The sequence below is a fragment of the Leptonychotes weddellii genome, chromosome 10 (assembly GCF_054177405.1).
Source record: "Leptonychotes weddellii isolate Sample4059 chromosome 10, ASM5417740v2, whole genome shotgun sequence".
Lineage (NCBI taxonomy): Eukaryota > Metazoa > Chordata > Mammalia > Carnivora > Phocidae > Leptonychotes > Leptonychotes weddellii.
This window is the reverse complement of record NC_138378.1, coordinates 94,537,102-94,552,620: the sequence shown is the minus strand read 5'-3', so window position 1 is coordinate 94,552,620 and position 15,519 is coordinate 94,537,102. Positions and strand designations below refer to the sequence as shown.

The window sequence follows — 15,519 nt, the reverse complement described above, 5'->3', positions numbered from 1 at the left end:
CTAATACACTGTTACTATCAACATTATTATTATTCTGACAGAGCTGGCTAGCCATTCACAAACAATCTGTGTTCTCCCTTCCATTGCATAGAAGTTATTGGTGGGAGGCAATCATCTAGTCAAAGACAACATTTCCCTCAGGGTGAAACTAAGGTGCCCAAGAGACTAGTTCTTGCCAATGCAAAGTGAACAAAAGTCATGTGTCCTTGTCCCACTATTTATTTCCCTATCAGCAAACTACATGACACTGTGAGGCCCCAGGAAATGCAAGAAGTCCAGGTCCCTGAGTCACTAAAAGGAAGAAAGTCATCCAACACATTGAGCATCTGCATTGCACTATTACATAAACTTGAAATAAAACTTGATTATGTTAAGCCACTCATATGTTCTAGTTTAGTTATTACAGTAAACATTATCCTATGCTGATATAATAATTACTATCCATTTGTAAAAAAGGTTGTCCAAATTGTAATAGGTGCTTCACAAGTGTTTTCGTGGATTAACAAACAAGGTATTAGTCGCTCTATTTAATAGAGAGAGAAGAGAACCAGATTATAGGCATTTCTCTCTATTTGTATATAATGCTTTCCTGTAAACAGCTATATTTAGTCCTATGTGTGAGAACAAAAGAGGAGACTTGAATGTCATGGAGGTGGGTCTTTCCCTGAAAACTATGATAAAACACAGAATCCCTAATACCTCCTTGCCTTTTAGATACAAACTGACAATCACTGTATTTCCAACATTTCACAAAATTCTTGACTTTTCCTTCAACAAAATAATACATAAGTCGAATGCGTATGTAACTGACTGCCATTTTCGTATGCCTAATTATTTTCACTGGTGTAAATTGGGGACATTTATAAAGCCTACTCTTCTTACATTAACATAAGCATTTTGAATTAATAAACTATCCACTTACTTTTTTATAAAATTGTAACTAAAAATTTAATAAAATAATTATACAAGTACTGTTGTTTGGATAAATATGGTGAAGCTGTCAAAACAGAACTAATGGTGGGAGGCAGAGCTGTCATTTTGCTCTGCATAACAGCTTATGCATCTAATTCCAAGTCATTGTATGAAGACAGATGACATGTCTCTCTTCACACTAAAGAAGTAGAGGTTATTTGAAAACCACACCAGGAAAATTTAAGGATTATCTGTGTTGAGTGGTGAACCAACAGACCAGTATTCAGGGAACCAAGTCTTAGTCTATTTGTAAACTGTGTATCCTATTTCCTTTCTGTCCCCTGTGAAGTAAACACAAATTTACAAGTCATCCTCAAATTCCCTTTGTTTCTTACTTTGTTTCCTATTTCCTATTTTGTTTCTTTGCTTTCTTATTTTCCTTTTGTCATCTTTATGTCTCTCTTCTAAATGTTTAACATCTTCATAACCCTAATAAGCTGACATGGTTTGACAAATGTCATTATAATGAAATAATTCTTTGCATTATCAACAGTAATTTAGCACAGCAACTAACAACAGAGCAAGTCAGAATTAAAAATGCTTTTAATTATCATTTCTTAAGATTTTAAAAGCAAGTTTTCTCAACTTGTTATACCTTCCAGCTTATAACTCTGTGAAGAGTGAAGAGTGTATGTTTGTGTATATATGTTATTTGTGAAAATATTTAATGCTTTAACTTGGATAAAGGTGAAAAGTTACTCTTTGTATAGTCTCTCAGTCTCTCCTGAGAATATATTCAACAACCACAATACACTGAGAGGCAAATGTGATATAAAAAGATGTGCTAGAGACTGGAGGTAGAGTTCCAGAAATGAACAAGACTTTCCTTGACTTTAAGAAACTTGGGGGGGAGGGGGGCATAAAATTTGTATATATTAACTATAATAGCTTAAAGTCAAACCTTAAGTAATTCCCTTATTTCTAGAACATCGAATCTATACTTGGCTACTGGACCCACCATATCTAGCAATTCACCATATCTAGCACAGTGTCATGATAAAGGATATGTACTTTGGAATCAAAATATTGATCTATGAAACCTGATTTCAAAAATTTCTAGTTGTATGATCTTGGGCAAATTCATTCATATTCTTTTTCTGAATTCAGGTTCCTCATAAAAAGGAGATAATAGTGCCTCCCCCTCTTAAGGTTATTTGTAAGGATTAGATGAAAGAATACTTAAATACTTAGAACAAGGCTTCACATATGTTCATTACTATTATCTGCTGTTATTTCCACCTAGTAGGACTTGTTATTTGTAATTCTACATTATTTCTCCTACTATTCTCCCTCTTCACTCTACTTCAGCCACACAGTCCTCTTTGCTTTTCCTTGAATACCATAAACAAGCTCCTGTCTCTCAGCCTTTACACTTTCTATTCAGACTACCTAAAGCGCTCTTTTCCTGCCAGATGGCTTGCTTCCTCACTTCTTTCAGGGCTCTACTCAACTGTCGCCTTCAAGGTGAGACCTTCTCTAATATCCCTATGTAAAATAGCAACCTACAATCACAACCCCACAAACACCCTTACTGCTCTGTTTTTCTCTATAGCATTTACCATATCTAATATACTGTATGTCTACTTATTCACTGTGTCTCCTAACACATGATAGGGACATTGAATATTAATGAGTCAATTAATTATTCTATAAATTCTAAGCAGCTGAAATCCACAAGAGGAAAAAAATAAGGTGGATAAATAGTAAAAATACAAAATTCTCATTATTTGTAGTATATATGATTATGTCCCTGGAAAGCAAGCAAACCAAAATCAACTGAAAAAACAACCAGAAACAATTTTTTAAAAATCCTTAACAAATTAGAATATAGCAAATTAAATTATATATCTAAGGATAAGCTTTAAAATTTGTAGGCCATAAAGTATTTTGGGAGATAAAAGATAAAAAAATGGAAAGACACTTTACTTTTTTTTTTTAAAGAGAGAGACCGTATGTGCACGTGAAGGGGGTGGGGAGAGGGAGAGAATCTCAAGTGCAGGGCTCAATCTCATGACCTTGAGATCATGATCTGAGCTCTGAAATCAAGAGTCGGATGCTTAACCGACTGAGTCACCTTGGCGCCCCGACAATTCACTTTTGAATAGAAGAATTTACTATGGTAAAGATTGCAACTATCTCATGAATTAATGCCTGAATTAATGTAATACCAATCAAAATACCAACTGAATCTTTTTCTGAACATTAAAAAATTAAAATTATATTCATCAGAAAAAATAAACATGGGAGAACCATTTTGTAATTGGTATTACTTTAAAATAAGTAGCGCTCATTTAAGAATTGATATATCCAGAAGAATTCTCACCTATTCTGATTCTTTATCTACCCTGGATCACTCTAAATGCCCTCTGCCACAGAGATAAGGAAAAGAAATAAAAAGCATCCAAAGTGGAAAGGAATAAGTAAAATTATGTTTGCAGTTGACATAATCTTGTAAATTAAAAAAAAAAACAACCCTAAAGATTCCATAAGACAACTGTAAGCACTAAAAAATGAATTCAGCAAAGTTGTGGGATATAAAAACAACATACAAAAATTAGTTGTGTTTACATACCTGAGCAATGAATAGTCCAAAAAGAAAATTATGGAAAATCTCAATTATAATCTCATCAAAAAGAATAAAATACTTAGAAATAAACTTAACCAAGGAAGTGAAAGACTTGTACACTAACAACTACCAAATATTGCAGAAAGAAATTAAAGAAGACATAAATAGAAAAATACCCATATTCATAGACTGGAAGGCTTTATATTGTTAACGTGTCCTTACTACCAAAGGTAATCTATAGATTCAATGCAATCCTTATAGAAATCCCAGTAGCATTTTTTGCAGAAATAGAAAAAACGACCCTAAAAGTCATGTGAAACCACAAAGGATCCTGAATATCCAAAACAATCTTGAGAAAAAAGAACCAAGTTGGAGACCTTACATTTCTTGATTTCAAAACATACTACAAAGTTACAGTACTTACAACAGAATGGTACTGGCATAAACACAACATACAGACCAATGGAACAGAACAGAGAGCCCAGAAACAAACCCACACATATATGGTCAACCGATTTTGAACAAGGGCACCAAGACTACAGAATAGGGATAGAACAGTCTTTCCAAAAAATGGTGCTGGAAAAACTGGATATCCACATGCTGAAAAATGAAACTGGACCCTTATCTTACACCATACACAAAAATCAACTCAAAATGGATTAAAGACTTAAACTCAAAATCTGAAACTGTAAAACTTCTAAAAGAAAACACTGGGGGAAAACTTCATTACATTGGTCTTGGCAATGATTTCTTGGATATGACACAAAAAGAACAAGCAACAAAGGCAAAAATAGACAAGTGGGACTACATCAAACTAAAAAACTGCTGGCACAACCAGGAAAACAATCAACAGAGTGAAAAGGCAACCTACAGAATGGGAGAAAATATTTGTAAACCATGTATCTGATGTTAATATCCATAATATATAAGGAACGCCTACTTCTCAAAAGCAAAACATCTCAAAACAAAACACCCTGATTAAAAAAATGGGCAAAGGACTTGAATAGACATTTCTCCAAAGAATACATACAAATAGCCCACATACACATGAAAAATGTTCAACATCACTAATCATCAGGGTAAATGCAAATCAAAACCGAAATGCGGTATCAACTAACACTTGTTAGGATAGCGAAAGAAAGGAAGGAAGGAAGGAAGGTAGGTAGATAGAGGGCGGGAGGGACGGGAGAAAAGAAAAGAAAAAAAATATTGGTGAGAGTGTAGAGGTATTTGAGTACTTGGAAACTGTTGCTAGGAATGTAAAATGAAACAGCTGCTACGGAAAATGGAGTAGAGGTTCTTCAAAAAAACAAAAAAAAAGTAGAGCTACCATACGATCCAGCAATACAACTTCTGGATATTTGCCCAAAAGAACTGAAATAGGATCTCAAAGAGGTATGTGCACTCCCGTGTTCACTTCAGCATTATTCACAATAGTCAAGAGGTAGAAACAACCTAAAAGTCCACTGATGAACAAACAGATAAAGAAAGTGTGGTGATATATACAGTGGAATATTGTTCAACCATTAAAGAGAAGAAAATCATGTCATGTGCAAAAACATGGGTGCCCCTTGAGGACGTTATGCTAAGTGAAATAAGCAGTCACAGGATGATTACGGCAAGATTCCACTTATGTGAGGTCTCGAAAGTAGTCAACAACCACAGAAACAAAAAGTAGAATGGTGGTTGCCAGGAGCTGGGAGAGAAATGAGGAGCTATTGCTCAATAGGTATAGAGTTTTAATCGTGCTAGATGAAAAAGTTCTAAAGATCTGCCGTACAACATTGTGTTTATAGTTAACAATACTGTACTATAAACTTAAAAATTTGTTAAGAAGGGTAAATGTTTTTTACCACACACATGTATGCACACATGTGCACACTCAGTGTCCCATGGCCAGAGAGAAAAATTTAAGCTTAGACTATGGGAAACAAGTAAGATTTCCCATGCCCATCTTATGGGTACTTCATTCACAAACCTTCCTGCTTCCATTCTATTTTAAGCACAGAGAAGTAGGAATGTCCATCTATGCTATATGTAAAAGTATTTCATAGTTAATTTTAATTTACCTTTGATATCTGCTACCTTTAAAAATACATAATTTATAAAACTGCATTTCATATTATAGAAACAATAAATGGAATTAACAGTATTTCAGTAGTCCGTGGCTCACTTCCCAGAGCTGTTATTTTCTTAAACAAGCTGTCAAGCACTGTCTCAAACTACCAGAGTACCAAGAAGTACCAAAATCCAATTACTATCTTAAACTACCAGAGGACCATGAAATCCAACGGCTGATTTTAAAAAGATAAGAAACTGACTTTAAGTAATTACAAAATAAAATTATAAAATAGTTTTTTGTAAAACCACAGAACTAGTAACCAATGTTTAGTTTTGGGAGGAATACTCAAATCACAATTAGTACCACGCAGAAATATAAAGGAAGTATTTAATAATCCTATGGACTTCTCAATATTCCAATATAAGTGAAAAAATTAACTATGATAGCAGTATTAGTATTCTTAAGGATTGCACATAAGAAAATGACTCTTTATATCATCTGATGAAAATACCTTACAGTCTATTTGTTTGGCCATCTTTTCCTAAGTGTTCATGATTAACAATGCTTAAGATAAGTATCACTCAGATTTGCATAAATTGTTACAAATCAACTTTGACCTTGGGTTCAATAGGATCAAAAAGAAATTTCCTTGCTGAAACTAAACGGTAAAATATCAAAATATCCTGATCCACATACCAAGAGTTTCCAACAGATGATTAGGTTTAGTTTTTGGTTTCAAGAAAACAAGATTTCCACTCTTTAAAAAAACCAAACCAAACCAATCCTAACAGTGTTTTTCAATCTTGTTTTCCTAATGGCCTCTCCCAATAAAATTTTAATGCCACAGATACTGTGTGTGTGCGTGTGTATCTGTGCCAAATACATAAAAGTAGTAAGATTTTTTTTTCACACCCAAAGAACCAAATTCTACCCCCCTTTCATTTTTAAAAAAATATTTGAGAAAACATTCCCCAATGTGAACAGACGGTCTCCAGGCAGTGAGGTTAGAGTGGTTTAACCTGAAATTTCCTGACTAACCTGCTAGGTCTCTTTTTCTCTTTCCTGGATCCAGCTCTTCTTTTGAGAGCCTGGTTTATCAATGTAGCTCTGATGGAAGATTCAAAATAAAGCAGGTACCCATAACTCAGAAGTGAATTCTCAGTACCAGTCCTCTGGATTATATCCCTCCTACTTTATTAAAAATTATACCAGCATGCCTAGAGTTTCTTTATGTAAAGTAGGTCTGTAGTAGGCTCGAAAAACATTCTGGAGTAAGAACAGAAAAAGGAAACATAAATCATGGTATAGTTTTTAAACTAAAACTAAAGAATATAATGGGCAATAATTTCTCTACCTTTATCAAATGCTTACCAACAAGAAACTCAATCCTATTGTTAGGGATAGTTCTAAAACTTCGAGATGCTTCAAGCTCTCTGACGGTCTGGTTTTCTCTCACAGGCTTGATTTAAAAATACAATTTTCTAGTGGCTCCTGGTCCTGAGGCTATTTAGGCATAAACCACAGCTGAATAAAAGAAAATATCAGTCCCTAAAATGAAAACAGTGAAGCAAAACTATTCTCCCCATAACCTCAATTTAGATGTACACTGTTCCTCTCCCTTTCCCCTAGCAACCTACCAGTCATGTTTCAGTCCTATTCTTCCCCCCTAAAATCTCATGCAGTCAGCCCTGCCTTCCATGCCACTCAACTGTGGATGCTGTAAGCGTAATAAGTCTTCTTACCCCCAGGGTCTCTCTTCTCAATTTGTACACTGACTGTGCTACTAACCTGTAAAAAAAAAAAAAAAAAATTCCCCAGCCCACAGGGTAAAGTCTAAATCTTTGGGCTACTACTTACAGTTCTCCATAAACTATCATCAATCTGCTTTTCACATCTTATTTCCCACTATACCCAGACAGAGCATATCACTCTAGTCTTATTTCCCAAACAGGTCTAGTACTTGGCCAACACCACCTGTGCTTTCACACTATCCTCATATGAAATACCCTCCATTCTCCTATAGCTAGCAAAATCCTAGCCAGCCCTGGAGGCTCAGCTGAACTGTTCCTTTCCTAATTCTACCAAGTGAAATGAACCTCACAAACTCTATGGAACCCACCAAATGAATCAGGATATATGAGCTACTCAGTCCTCTCAGTGTCCTCTCATAGAGCATCTTGCCTAGATACTCCTATCTACAGCATTTCACAGAGTAAACAGTCAAAGCCTGATATTTATTGACCTGGGAATGGATTAAGTTTTTCTAGTCACAGCTACCCCCATTCCTTACTGCCCCAGAATTCATATACACACACTCTTGGCTCAACGAGTGACTCCCTGTAGTTTGGATGCTACATAAACACTCTAGTTAATTTTCACATTGGGTAACAAGCTCCTTGAAGACAGGAACCCTGTCTTTGTATCTTCTATTCTAACTAAACTGAATGCTAAATAAAGATTCATGCAGTTAAACCCACTGAACAGACACACAGGATTGGAAATGAGGAGGAAATGGCAGATATAGTAAATAAAACGTCTTTTTTTTTTTTTGAGCATTACCTTCAATGTGTAAATACCTAAGCTGTCCAGTATAGTCAGCCTCAAGCCCACAACGTGCCAGAATATATTCAAGAGTGGCTAAGCAATCCATGATTAATCTTTGAGAAGTAATTATCATAAATGATGTAACAATGATTCTCTTCATGATGGCCATAAACACAGCCAGGCATGGAGTAAACAACTAGCGGTAAGGGACCTACTACAGCGCTCCAGGGAGGAGGGAAAAGGAGCCAGATCAATCATTCCCCTGGTGTCTTCCACTCTATGATGAAAATAAAGGGGAGGAAGCACCTCTCCTACCTCTCGGGAAAGAAAAAACTCATGTCAAAGGGAGACAGAAAAGAAAATTTATAAGACGCAACTTCAGAGAGCCATGAAAAACTAGTGGAGTGAGGGTCTTCCCAGTGCTGTTCACACTTTCAAAATTTTGCTCTACAATTCACTAAATGTTGCTCTCATGGAAACAAAACAGAATACCCTATTCTTCTTACTATGAATTTCCCTGCTCATCAATCTCTCTACTTTTCATTGTGTTGGAAAAGGAATGAGTTTCCCCATTTAGAAGAGTTGCTACCTAATTAATCAGTGTTATCTGCATTTACATTCTACTTTAAAAACTAGTGCCGCAAGCAATACCACAAATGAGTAATTAGAAGTAACTGTAATTAAATCTTATTTTTTAGTGTGAAAAACTAAAGAATGGGCCAAGAATCAGAGGAGTCAGATCCACAAGTAAGATGTGTAAGTTTGGGCAAATTATAAATGCGGTGCCTCCTTTTTCAAAGCAGGAAATGTGAGAGTCAGGCTTAAGAGACCGTTCAAATAGTACTTCCCTGTCACATCTTTTCTATGACAAAAGTTTTCAAAGTTGTGAAACATCTGACAACCAATGAGAAAGAAGACCTAAAAAGTTCCTTATGGCTCTAAAATTTACTTTAAAACACACAAAGAAGAAAAAGACACCCAAGAGACCCACAACACAATGCAGGTAGTTGTAACACTTTCTAAGAACTGGATAGCAAGCTCTGCCATGAGCCCTCATCCTGATTCATTTTTAGTTTTCTTTTAAAATAAGTCTCCAAGAGTTGGCAGTGCACTAGCCCAACCAGCTTAAGGACCACAGGAACAAACCTGTAGTCTGATACTCAGATTTACTGATGCACTGCAATGAAGAAGAATGCACACCAGAGGAATACTGAGCCATCTCACAAAACAAAGGAAAAGATAACAGTTATTGTAAAATTTGGGGAGGAATGGAGTTTAGGTGAAATTTACATGTAGTAGTGCTGTGACAGGCTTAGAGCAAAGCAGAGCTGTATGTAAAGGGGTCTACTCCAGGACTGGACTGCAAAGTGAACCCAACGTCCTCTCCTTAGCAACTACCAAGTTAAGATATATGCTGGTGCTGTATCCAGAAACCCCTTACCTGAAGCTGTGCATCTCAGCTGTAAATCAAGACTGCTTCTCTATATCAAAATGACTTAAGATGCTCCAGACAAGAGTGGGATGTTTTGCTCTTGATATAATTACACATAGCCATGTTTCTGCTGGTCTATGATTTTCAGAATAGTTTCTCAGGATATTAGCAAGCCACAGTCACTCAAAGACAGGGTTTATTACAACGCTTTCCAACTGCACCATTCTTGGGAGAAATATTAAGGCTTTATCTGTGTTTGTTACTCCAGCAGACAAATTTTTACTTTCTCCATTAGTTACCTGAGATTCCCGTCTCCATTTTATTTGAGTGTGAAGAACAACTTGCTAATTAAACTCTTTACTTGATGTTCTTTAGAAAGAGGGGTTTATTTGCCGGTTTATCTTTTGGTTTGTTTGTTATGCATTAATTTCTCCACAGAAGATGTCCATTTTAGGCAGATATACAGGGTTTTGTTTTTTTGTTTTTTTAAAAGATTTTATTTATTTATTTGAGAGAGAGAGAATGAGAGAGCACATGAGAGGGGGGAGGGTCAGAGGGAGAAGCAGGCTCCCCGCTGAGCAGGGAGCCTGATGCGGGACTCGATCCCGGGACTCCAGAATCATGACCTGAGCCGAAGGCAGTCGCTTAACCAACTGAGCCACCCAGGCGCCCGCAGATATACAGATTTTGAAGAAACATTTATATCTTACCCCAGTGAAGTTCATTTAATGTGCATAGAAATCACTTAGCTTGTTACATGGTGGCTCCACCACAAAGTTTTTCATTTACTAGCTCTAGGTTAAGTAAACATGCAACTGAACTTAACAGCACAGTTTCCATACCACTGTCAGCTCCTAAGAGCAGGGAAAGAGCAGGCTCTGGAGCTCCATGGCCAGGGTTCAAATCCAAGATCTACACTATTAGGGCAAGCTATTTAAACTTTCGGTGCTTCTGTTTCCTTATCTATAAAAAACAGGACACTAATATGATCAAATGAGTCAACAAACAAAGCACTTCGTACAGAGCCTAGCACAAAGTCTGAATAAACATTAGCTATTTATTAGCAAAAACAAACAAACAAAAGAGTCCTGGTTTAAACCGATGCATCTCTAAGAAATTTCTAACATATCTTCTGTAGAGTCAATATACTCCTCATTATTTTGATTTATCCAATAAATATTTACTGAGTGTTTACAAGGTGTCAGGCAATTTATCAAGCACTGGGAATCTTGTGGTAAAGAAAATGAAGTTTGCCCGCACAGAAATTATAGTCTTGTGAAGACTTCAGGACCACCACATTCTTACCAATAGTTCTTTCAATTTTTTTCTACTAAAAACACACCCTTGTTGCTGAGGAAAAGATGTCGTCTTCTCAAAGAACTGTTGTTATTAGACAGTAAGCTACTTTAGGACAAGGAGCACATCTTGCTGATAACTCTAGTGCCTAACTATAAAGGTCTCAACAACAGAAGAGGCAACAAATATTTTGTGGTATTTCTCTAATTCTTGGTTGTATAATTCATTTTTTTTCCAAATTGAATTTTACCACTGATATATACATTTAATGTGTATTTCTCCCTCGTCATCTACACATGCACACACAGCAAAAGAGCTATTAGAAATCAGCAGCAGATCTTACAACTAGTGTGACCAACCTTCTGTTTGCCCAGGACTGAAAGACTCCTGGGACATGGCACTTTCAGTACTAAAAGTGGAAAAAAATCCCATGCAAAATGAGATAAACTGGTCATCAACTTAGAGCTGATGGTTTTGAAAAAGGACAAGTACAACCGCATGTTTAAAATAAAACAAAAAACAAAGGCTAACCAAAATTTCACAACTTCACAAGTTCTGACCATAAAAACTAAACAAGAACATCCTGTACCGTGGGTACCTGCCCAACACCAACCCTTCCTCCTGGTATCCATCCTGAGTCTCCCTGCTTGGTCCCCCTTCCTCCTGCTTCCCTCCAGGTTGTTGGTTATGGAGTTTAGGCTACCTTAACCTCCGGAGCTTTCCAAAGGACAGCACTGTTAATTACATTTCTTCCCCACTCTTCTTTATTTTTGCTCCCAACTCATACCATGCCCTTTTCAAGATATTTTATCATCAGCAACTCCGTAAGGAGACTTCTTTCTCAATTCCAAACATCATAACCTTTTCCTACTCCTGCATTTACTTCAACCCTTTCCTAGTTACCACCTTTCTCCATCTTTCTGCTAAGTGAAAAAATTAGCTGTCCCAGCAGTCCTCCTAGTATAATTAGTTACATACCTGTAATCGATGAGTCCAAGTCTCTATTTTTAGCTGCTTCTAAATTTAAGTATTAATATAGCAATAAACATTACTTTCTAGTATTAATAGTGCAATGAATAGTTTTTCATAACAGCTTTAATGAGACATAATTCACCCAAATGAAGTGTACAATTCAATGGTTTTTAATACACTTACAGTATTGTGCAACTGTCACCGCAATCAATCTTAGAAACCTTTCAAATCTCATTAGCAGTCATTCCCCATTCCCATTATTCCTCCCTCAACCCTAAGAAAGCACTAATCTACTTTCTGTCTATGTAAATTTGCCCAATGGACATTTCATATAAATGGAATTATACCATTTGTGGTCCTTTGTGACTAATTTCTTTTATTTTGCATAAAGTTTTCAACATTCATCCATACTATATACATGTATCAATACTTCATTCCCTTTTTTTGGTAAATAATATTCCACTGTGGATATACATTTTACTTATCCATTCACAGTTGATGGATGTTTAGGTTTTTTCTACTCTTTGGCCATTATGAATAATGTTGCTCTGAATATTCATGTACAGGTTTCTGTGTAAATACAGATTTTCATTTATCTTGTGTACATACCTAGAAGTGGAAAAGCTAAGTCATATGTAACTCACTAACAATTTTGGGGAGTTACCAAACTATTTTCCAAAGTGGTTACACCATTTTACATTACCACCAGCAATGTGTGAGGGTTTCAATCACTCCATGATCCTACCAACACTTGTTACTGTCTTTTTTTAATTACAGCCATCCTCATGGGTATGAAGCGATGTCTCAATGTTTTGTATTTTCCTAATAACTAATGCTGCTGAGCATCTTTTGAGCATGTACCTACTGGCCATCTGCATTCCTTTTTGAGGAAGTGTCTATTCAAATCCTCTGCCCGTTTTTCAATTGGGTTGCCTCTTTTTGGGGGGGGGTTGTCTCTTTTTTAAATTGAGCTGGAAGAGTTCTTTATATATTCTAGATATAGTCCCTTATCAGAAATATAATTTATGAACATTTGCTCTCATTCTGTACATTATCTTTTCACTTTGTTAATTACCAGTCATTTTCTAGGACAAAAGTTCTTAATTTTGATATAATCTAACTTATTTAGTTTTTCTAACCCAAGGTTGCAAAAATTTATTCCTATGTTTTCATTTAAAAGTTTTATAGTTTTAGCTTTTACACTTAGATGTCTGATCCATTTTGCATTAATCTCTGTGTATGGTGTGAGGCAGGAGTCCAATTTCATTCTCAGCATCACTTATTTAAAAAAAAAAAATTCTTTTTCCCATTGACTTGTCTTGGAGACATTCTCACAAATCATGACTATAAATGCAAGGATTAAATTCTGAATGCTCAGGGGCGCCTGGGTGGCTCAGCTGGTTAAGCGACTGCCTTAGGCTCAGGTCATGATCCTGGAGTCCCAGGATCGAGTCCCGCATCAGATCAGGCTCCCTGCTCAGCAAGGAGCCTGCTTCTCCCTCTGACCCTCCCCCCTCTCATGTACTCCCTCTCTCTCTCATTCTTGCTCTCTCAAATACATAAATCTTTAAAAAAAAATAAATTCTGAATGCTCAATTCTATTCCACTGATCTATAAGTCCATCCTTATGCCAATTGAGACCACACTGTCTTGATTACTGCAGCTTTGTAATAACTTCTAAAATGGAACAGTGTAAGTAAGCCCTTCAACTTTGTTCTTTCTTTAAGACAACTTCAGCAATTCTGGGTCCCTTGCATTTCCGTATGAATTTTAGGGTCAGTTTGTCAATTTCTGCCAAAAAACGAGTTGGGATTTTGATAGAAATTGTGTTGAATCTGTGTATCAATTTTAGAAGTACTGCCATCTTAACAGTCTATCTATAGCTATCTATAGTTTCTATCTGTAACTATGGAATGTATTTCCATTTAGATCTTCCTTCACCAGTGTTTTATAGTTTTCAATGAGCAAGTCTTGTGTTTCTTTTGTTAAATTTATATCTAAGTATTTTAATCTTAGTTTTTAAGCATGTAATCTTAATTTGATGCTATTGTAATTAGATTTACAATTTCATGTTCAGAATGTCATTGCCTGTGTATAGAAATAAAATTATTTTTGAATATTGATCTTGTATCATGCAACCTTACTGAATCTGTTATCAGTTTAAATAATATTTTAGTGGATTCCTTAGGATTTTCTAGATACAAGATCATATCACCTGCAAATAGGGATAATTTTACATTTTCCTTTCCAATCTCGATGCCTTTTCTTTTTCTTGCCTAACTGTCCTAGGAAGATCTACAATGATGAACAGATATGGTGAAAATGTATTTCCTTGTCTTGTCCCTGATATTGGAGGAAAGGCATCTTTGTCTTTCATCATTAAGTGTGGGTGTTTTATACATGCACTTTATCAGGTCAAGGAAGTTCCTATTTCTAGTCTGTTTCATTTTTTTTTAATCATGAAAGGGTTTTGGACTTTGTCAATTGCCTTTTCTGCATTGTTGAGATGATTTTTCTTATTTTATTAATATGGTGTATTACAGTAATTGATTTTCAGATGTTAAACCAATTTTGCATTCCTGGGATAAATTCCATTTGGTCATGGTATACAATCTTTTCTATACATTGCTAGATGTGGTCTGCTATGATTTTGTTGAAGTCTATAGTTTTCTTGTGAAATCTTTGTTTGGTTTCATATCAGGGCAATACTGACCTCATCGAATGAGTAGGCAAGTATTCCTTCCCTTTTTAGGGGTGGAAGGGAGTTGAGAAGGACTGATATTCTTATTTGAACATTTGGTAGAATTCACCAGTGAAGCCATCTGTTCCTGGGTTTTTCTCTGTGAAAAGTTTTCTGATTACTAATTTAATTTCAATTTGTTATGGGTCTATTCAAAATTTCTATTTCTCCTTGAATCAGTTTTGATGATGTGTCTTTTTAAGAATTTATCCATTTCACCTATGTATCTGACTTGTTGGCATTCAGGTGTTCATAGTATTTTCATAATCCTTTACATTTCTATAAGATCAGCAGTAGTGTCCCTCTTTCATTCCTGATTTTAGTAATTTTAGTCTTCTCTCCTTTTTTCTTGGTTGGACTAACTAAAGAGTACATTCTTCAAGAGTAGTAGGTCTTTTTAAAGAACCAATTTTACAGTTACACTGATTTTCTCCATCATTCTATATTTTATTTATCTCCAATCTAATCTTTATCATTTCTTTCCTTTTGCTTCCCTTTGGTTTAATTTGCTTTTTAATTTTTTTTTTGTTTACACTTCTTAAGGTAGAAATTAGCTTATTAATTTGAAACTTTTTTTTTTTTTTAAAGATTTTATTTATTCATTTGAGAGAGAGAATGGGAGAGAGAGCACGAGAGGGGGGAGGGTCAGAGGGAGAAGCAGACTCCCCACTGAGCAAGGAGCCTGATGCAGGACTCAATCCTGGGACTCCAGAATCATGACCTGAACTGAAGGCAGTCGCTTAACCAACTGAGCCACCCAGGCGCCCGAAACTTTTTTTTGATATAGGTACTGACAGCTATAAATTCCCCTCTAAACCCTGCTTTGGCTACATACCATAAGTTTTTATATACTGTATTTTCATTTTTATTCCTCTTGAAGTACTTTCTAATTTCCCTGAGTCATTTCTTCTGAGTCATTAGTTAACTAAGAGAGT

General features: G+C 35.8%; 1 protein-coding gene and 1 long non-coding RNA gene across 4 annotated transcripts in view; both read right to left on the bottom strand.

Annotated features, from left to right (window-relative positions):
* The window catches only part of MAP4K3 (mitogen-activated protein kinase kinase kinase kinase 3), a 182,621-nt gene that overhangs the window by 93,090 nt on the left and 74,012 nt on the right, over positions 1–15,519 (bottom strand). The gene's annotated exons all lie outside the window — the stretch shown is intronic.
* On the bottom strand, positions 3,831–15,159 carry LOC145715942 (uncharacterized). The gene is made up of 2 exons (XR_014138249.1): positions 9,876–15,159; positions 3,831–6,866 (listed from the first exon to the last, which is right to left on the bottom strand). It is a non-coding gene; the product is annotated as an uncharacterized LOC145715942 (long non-coding RNA).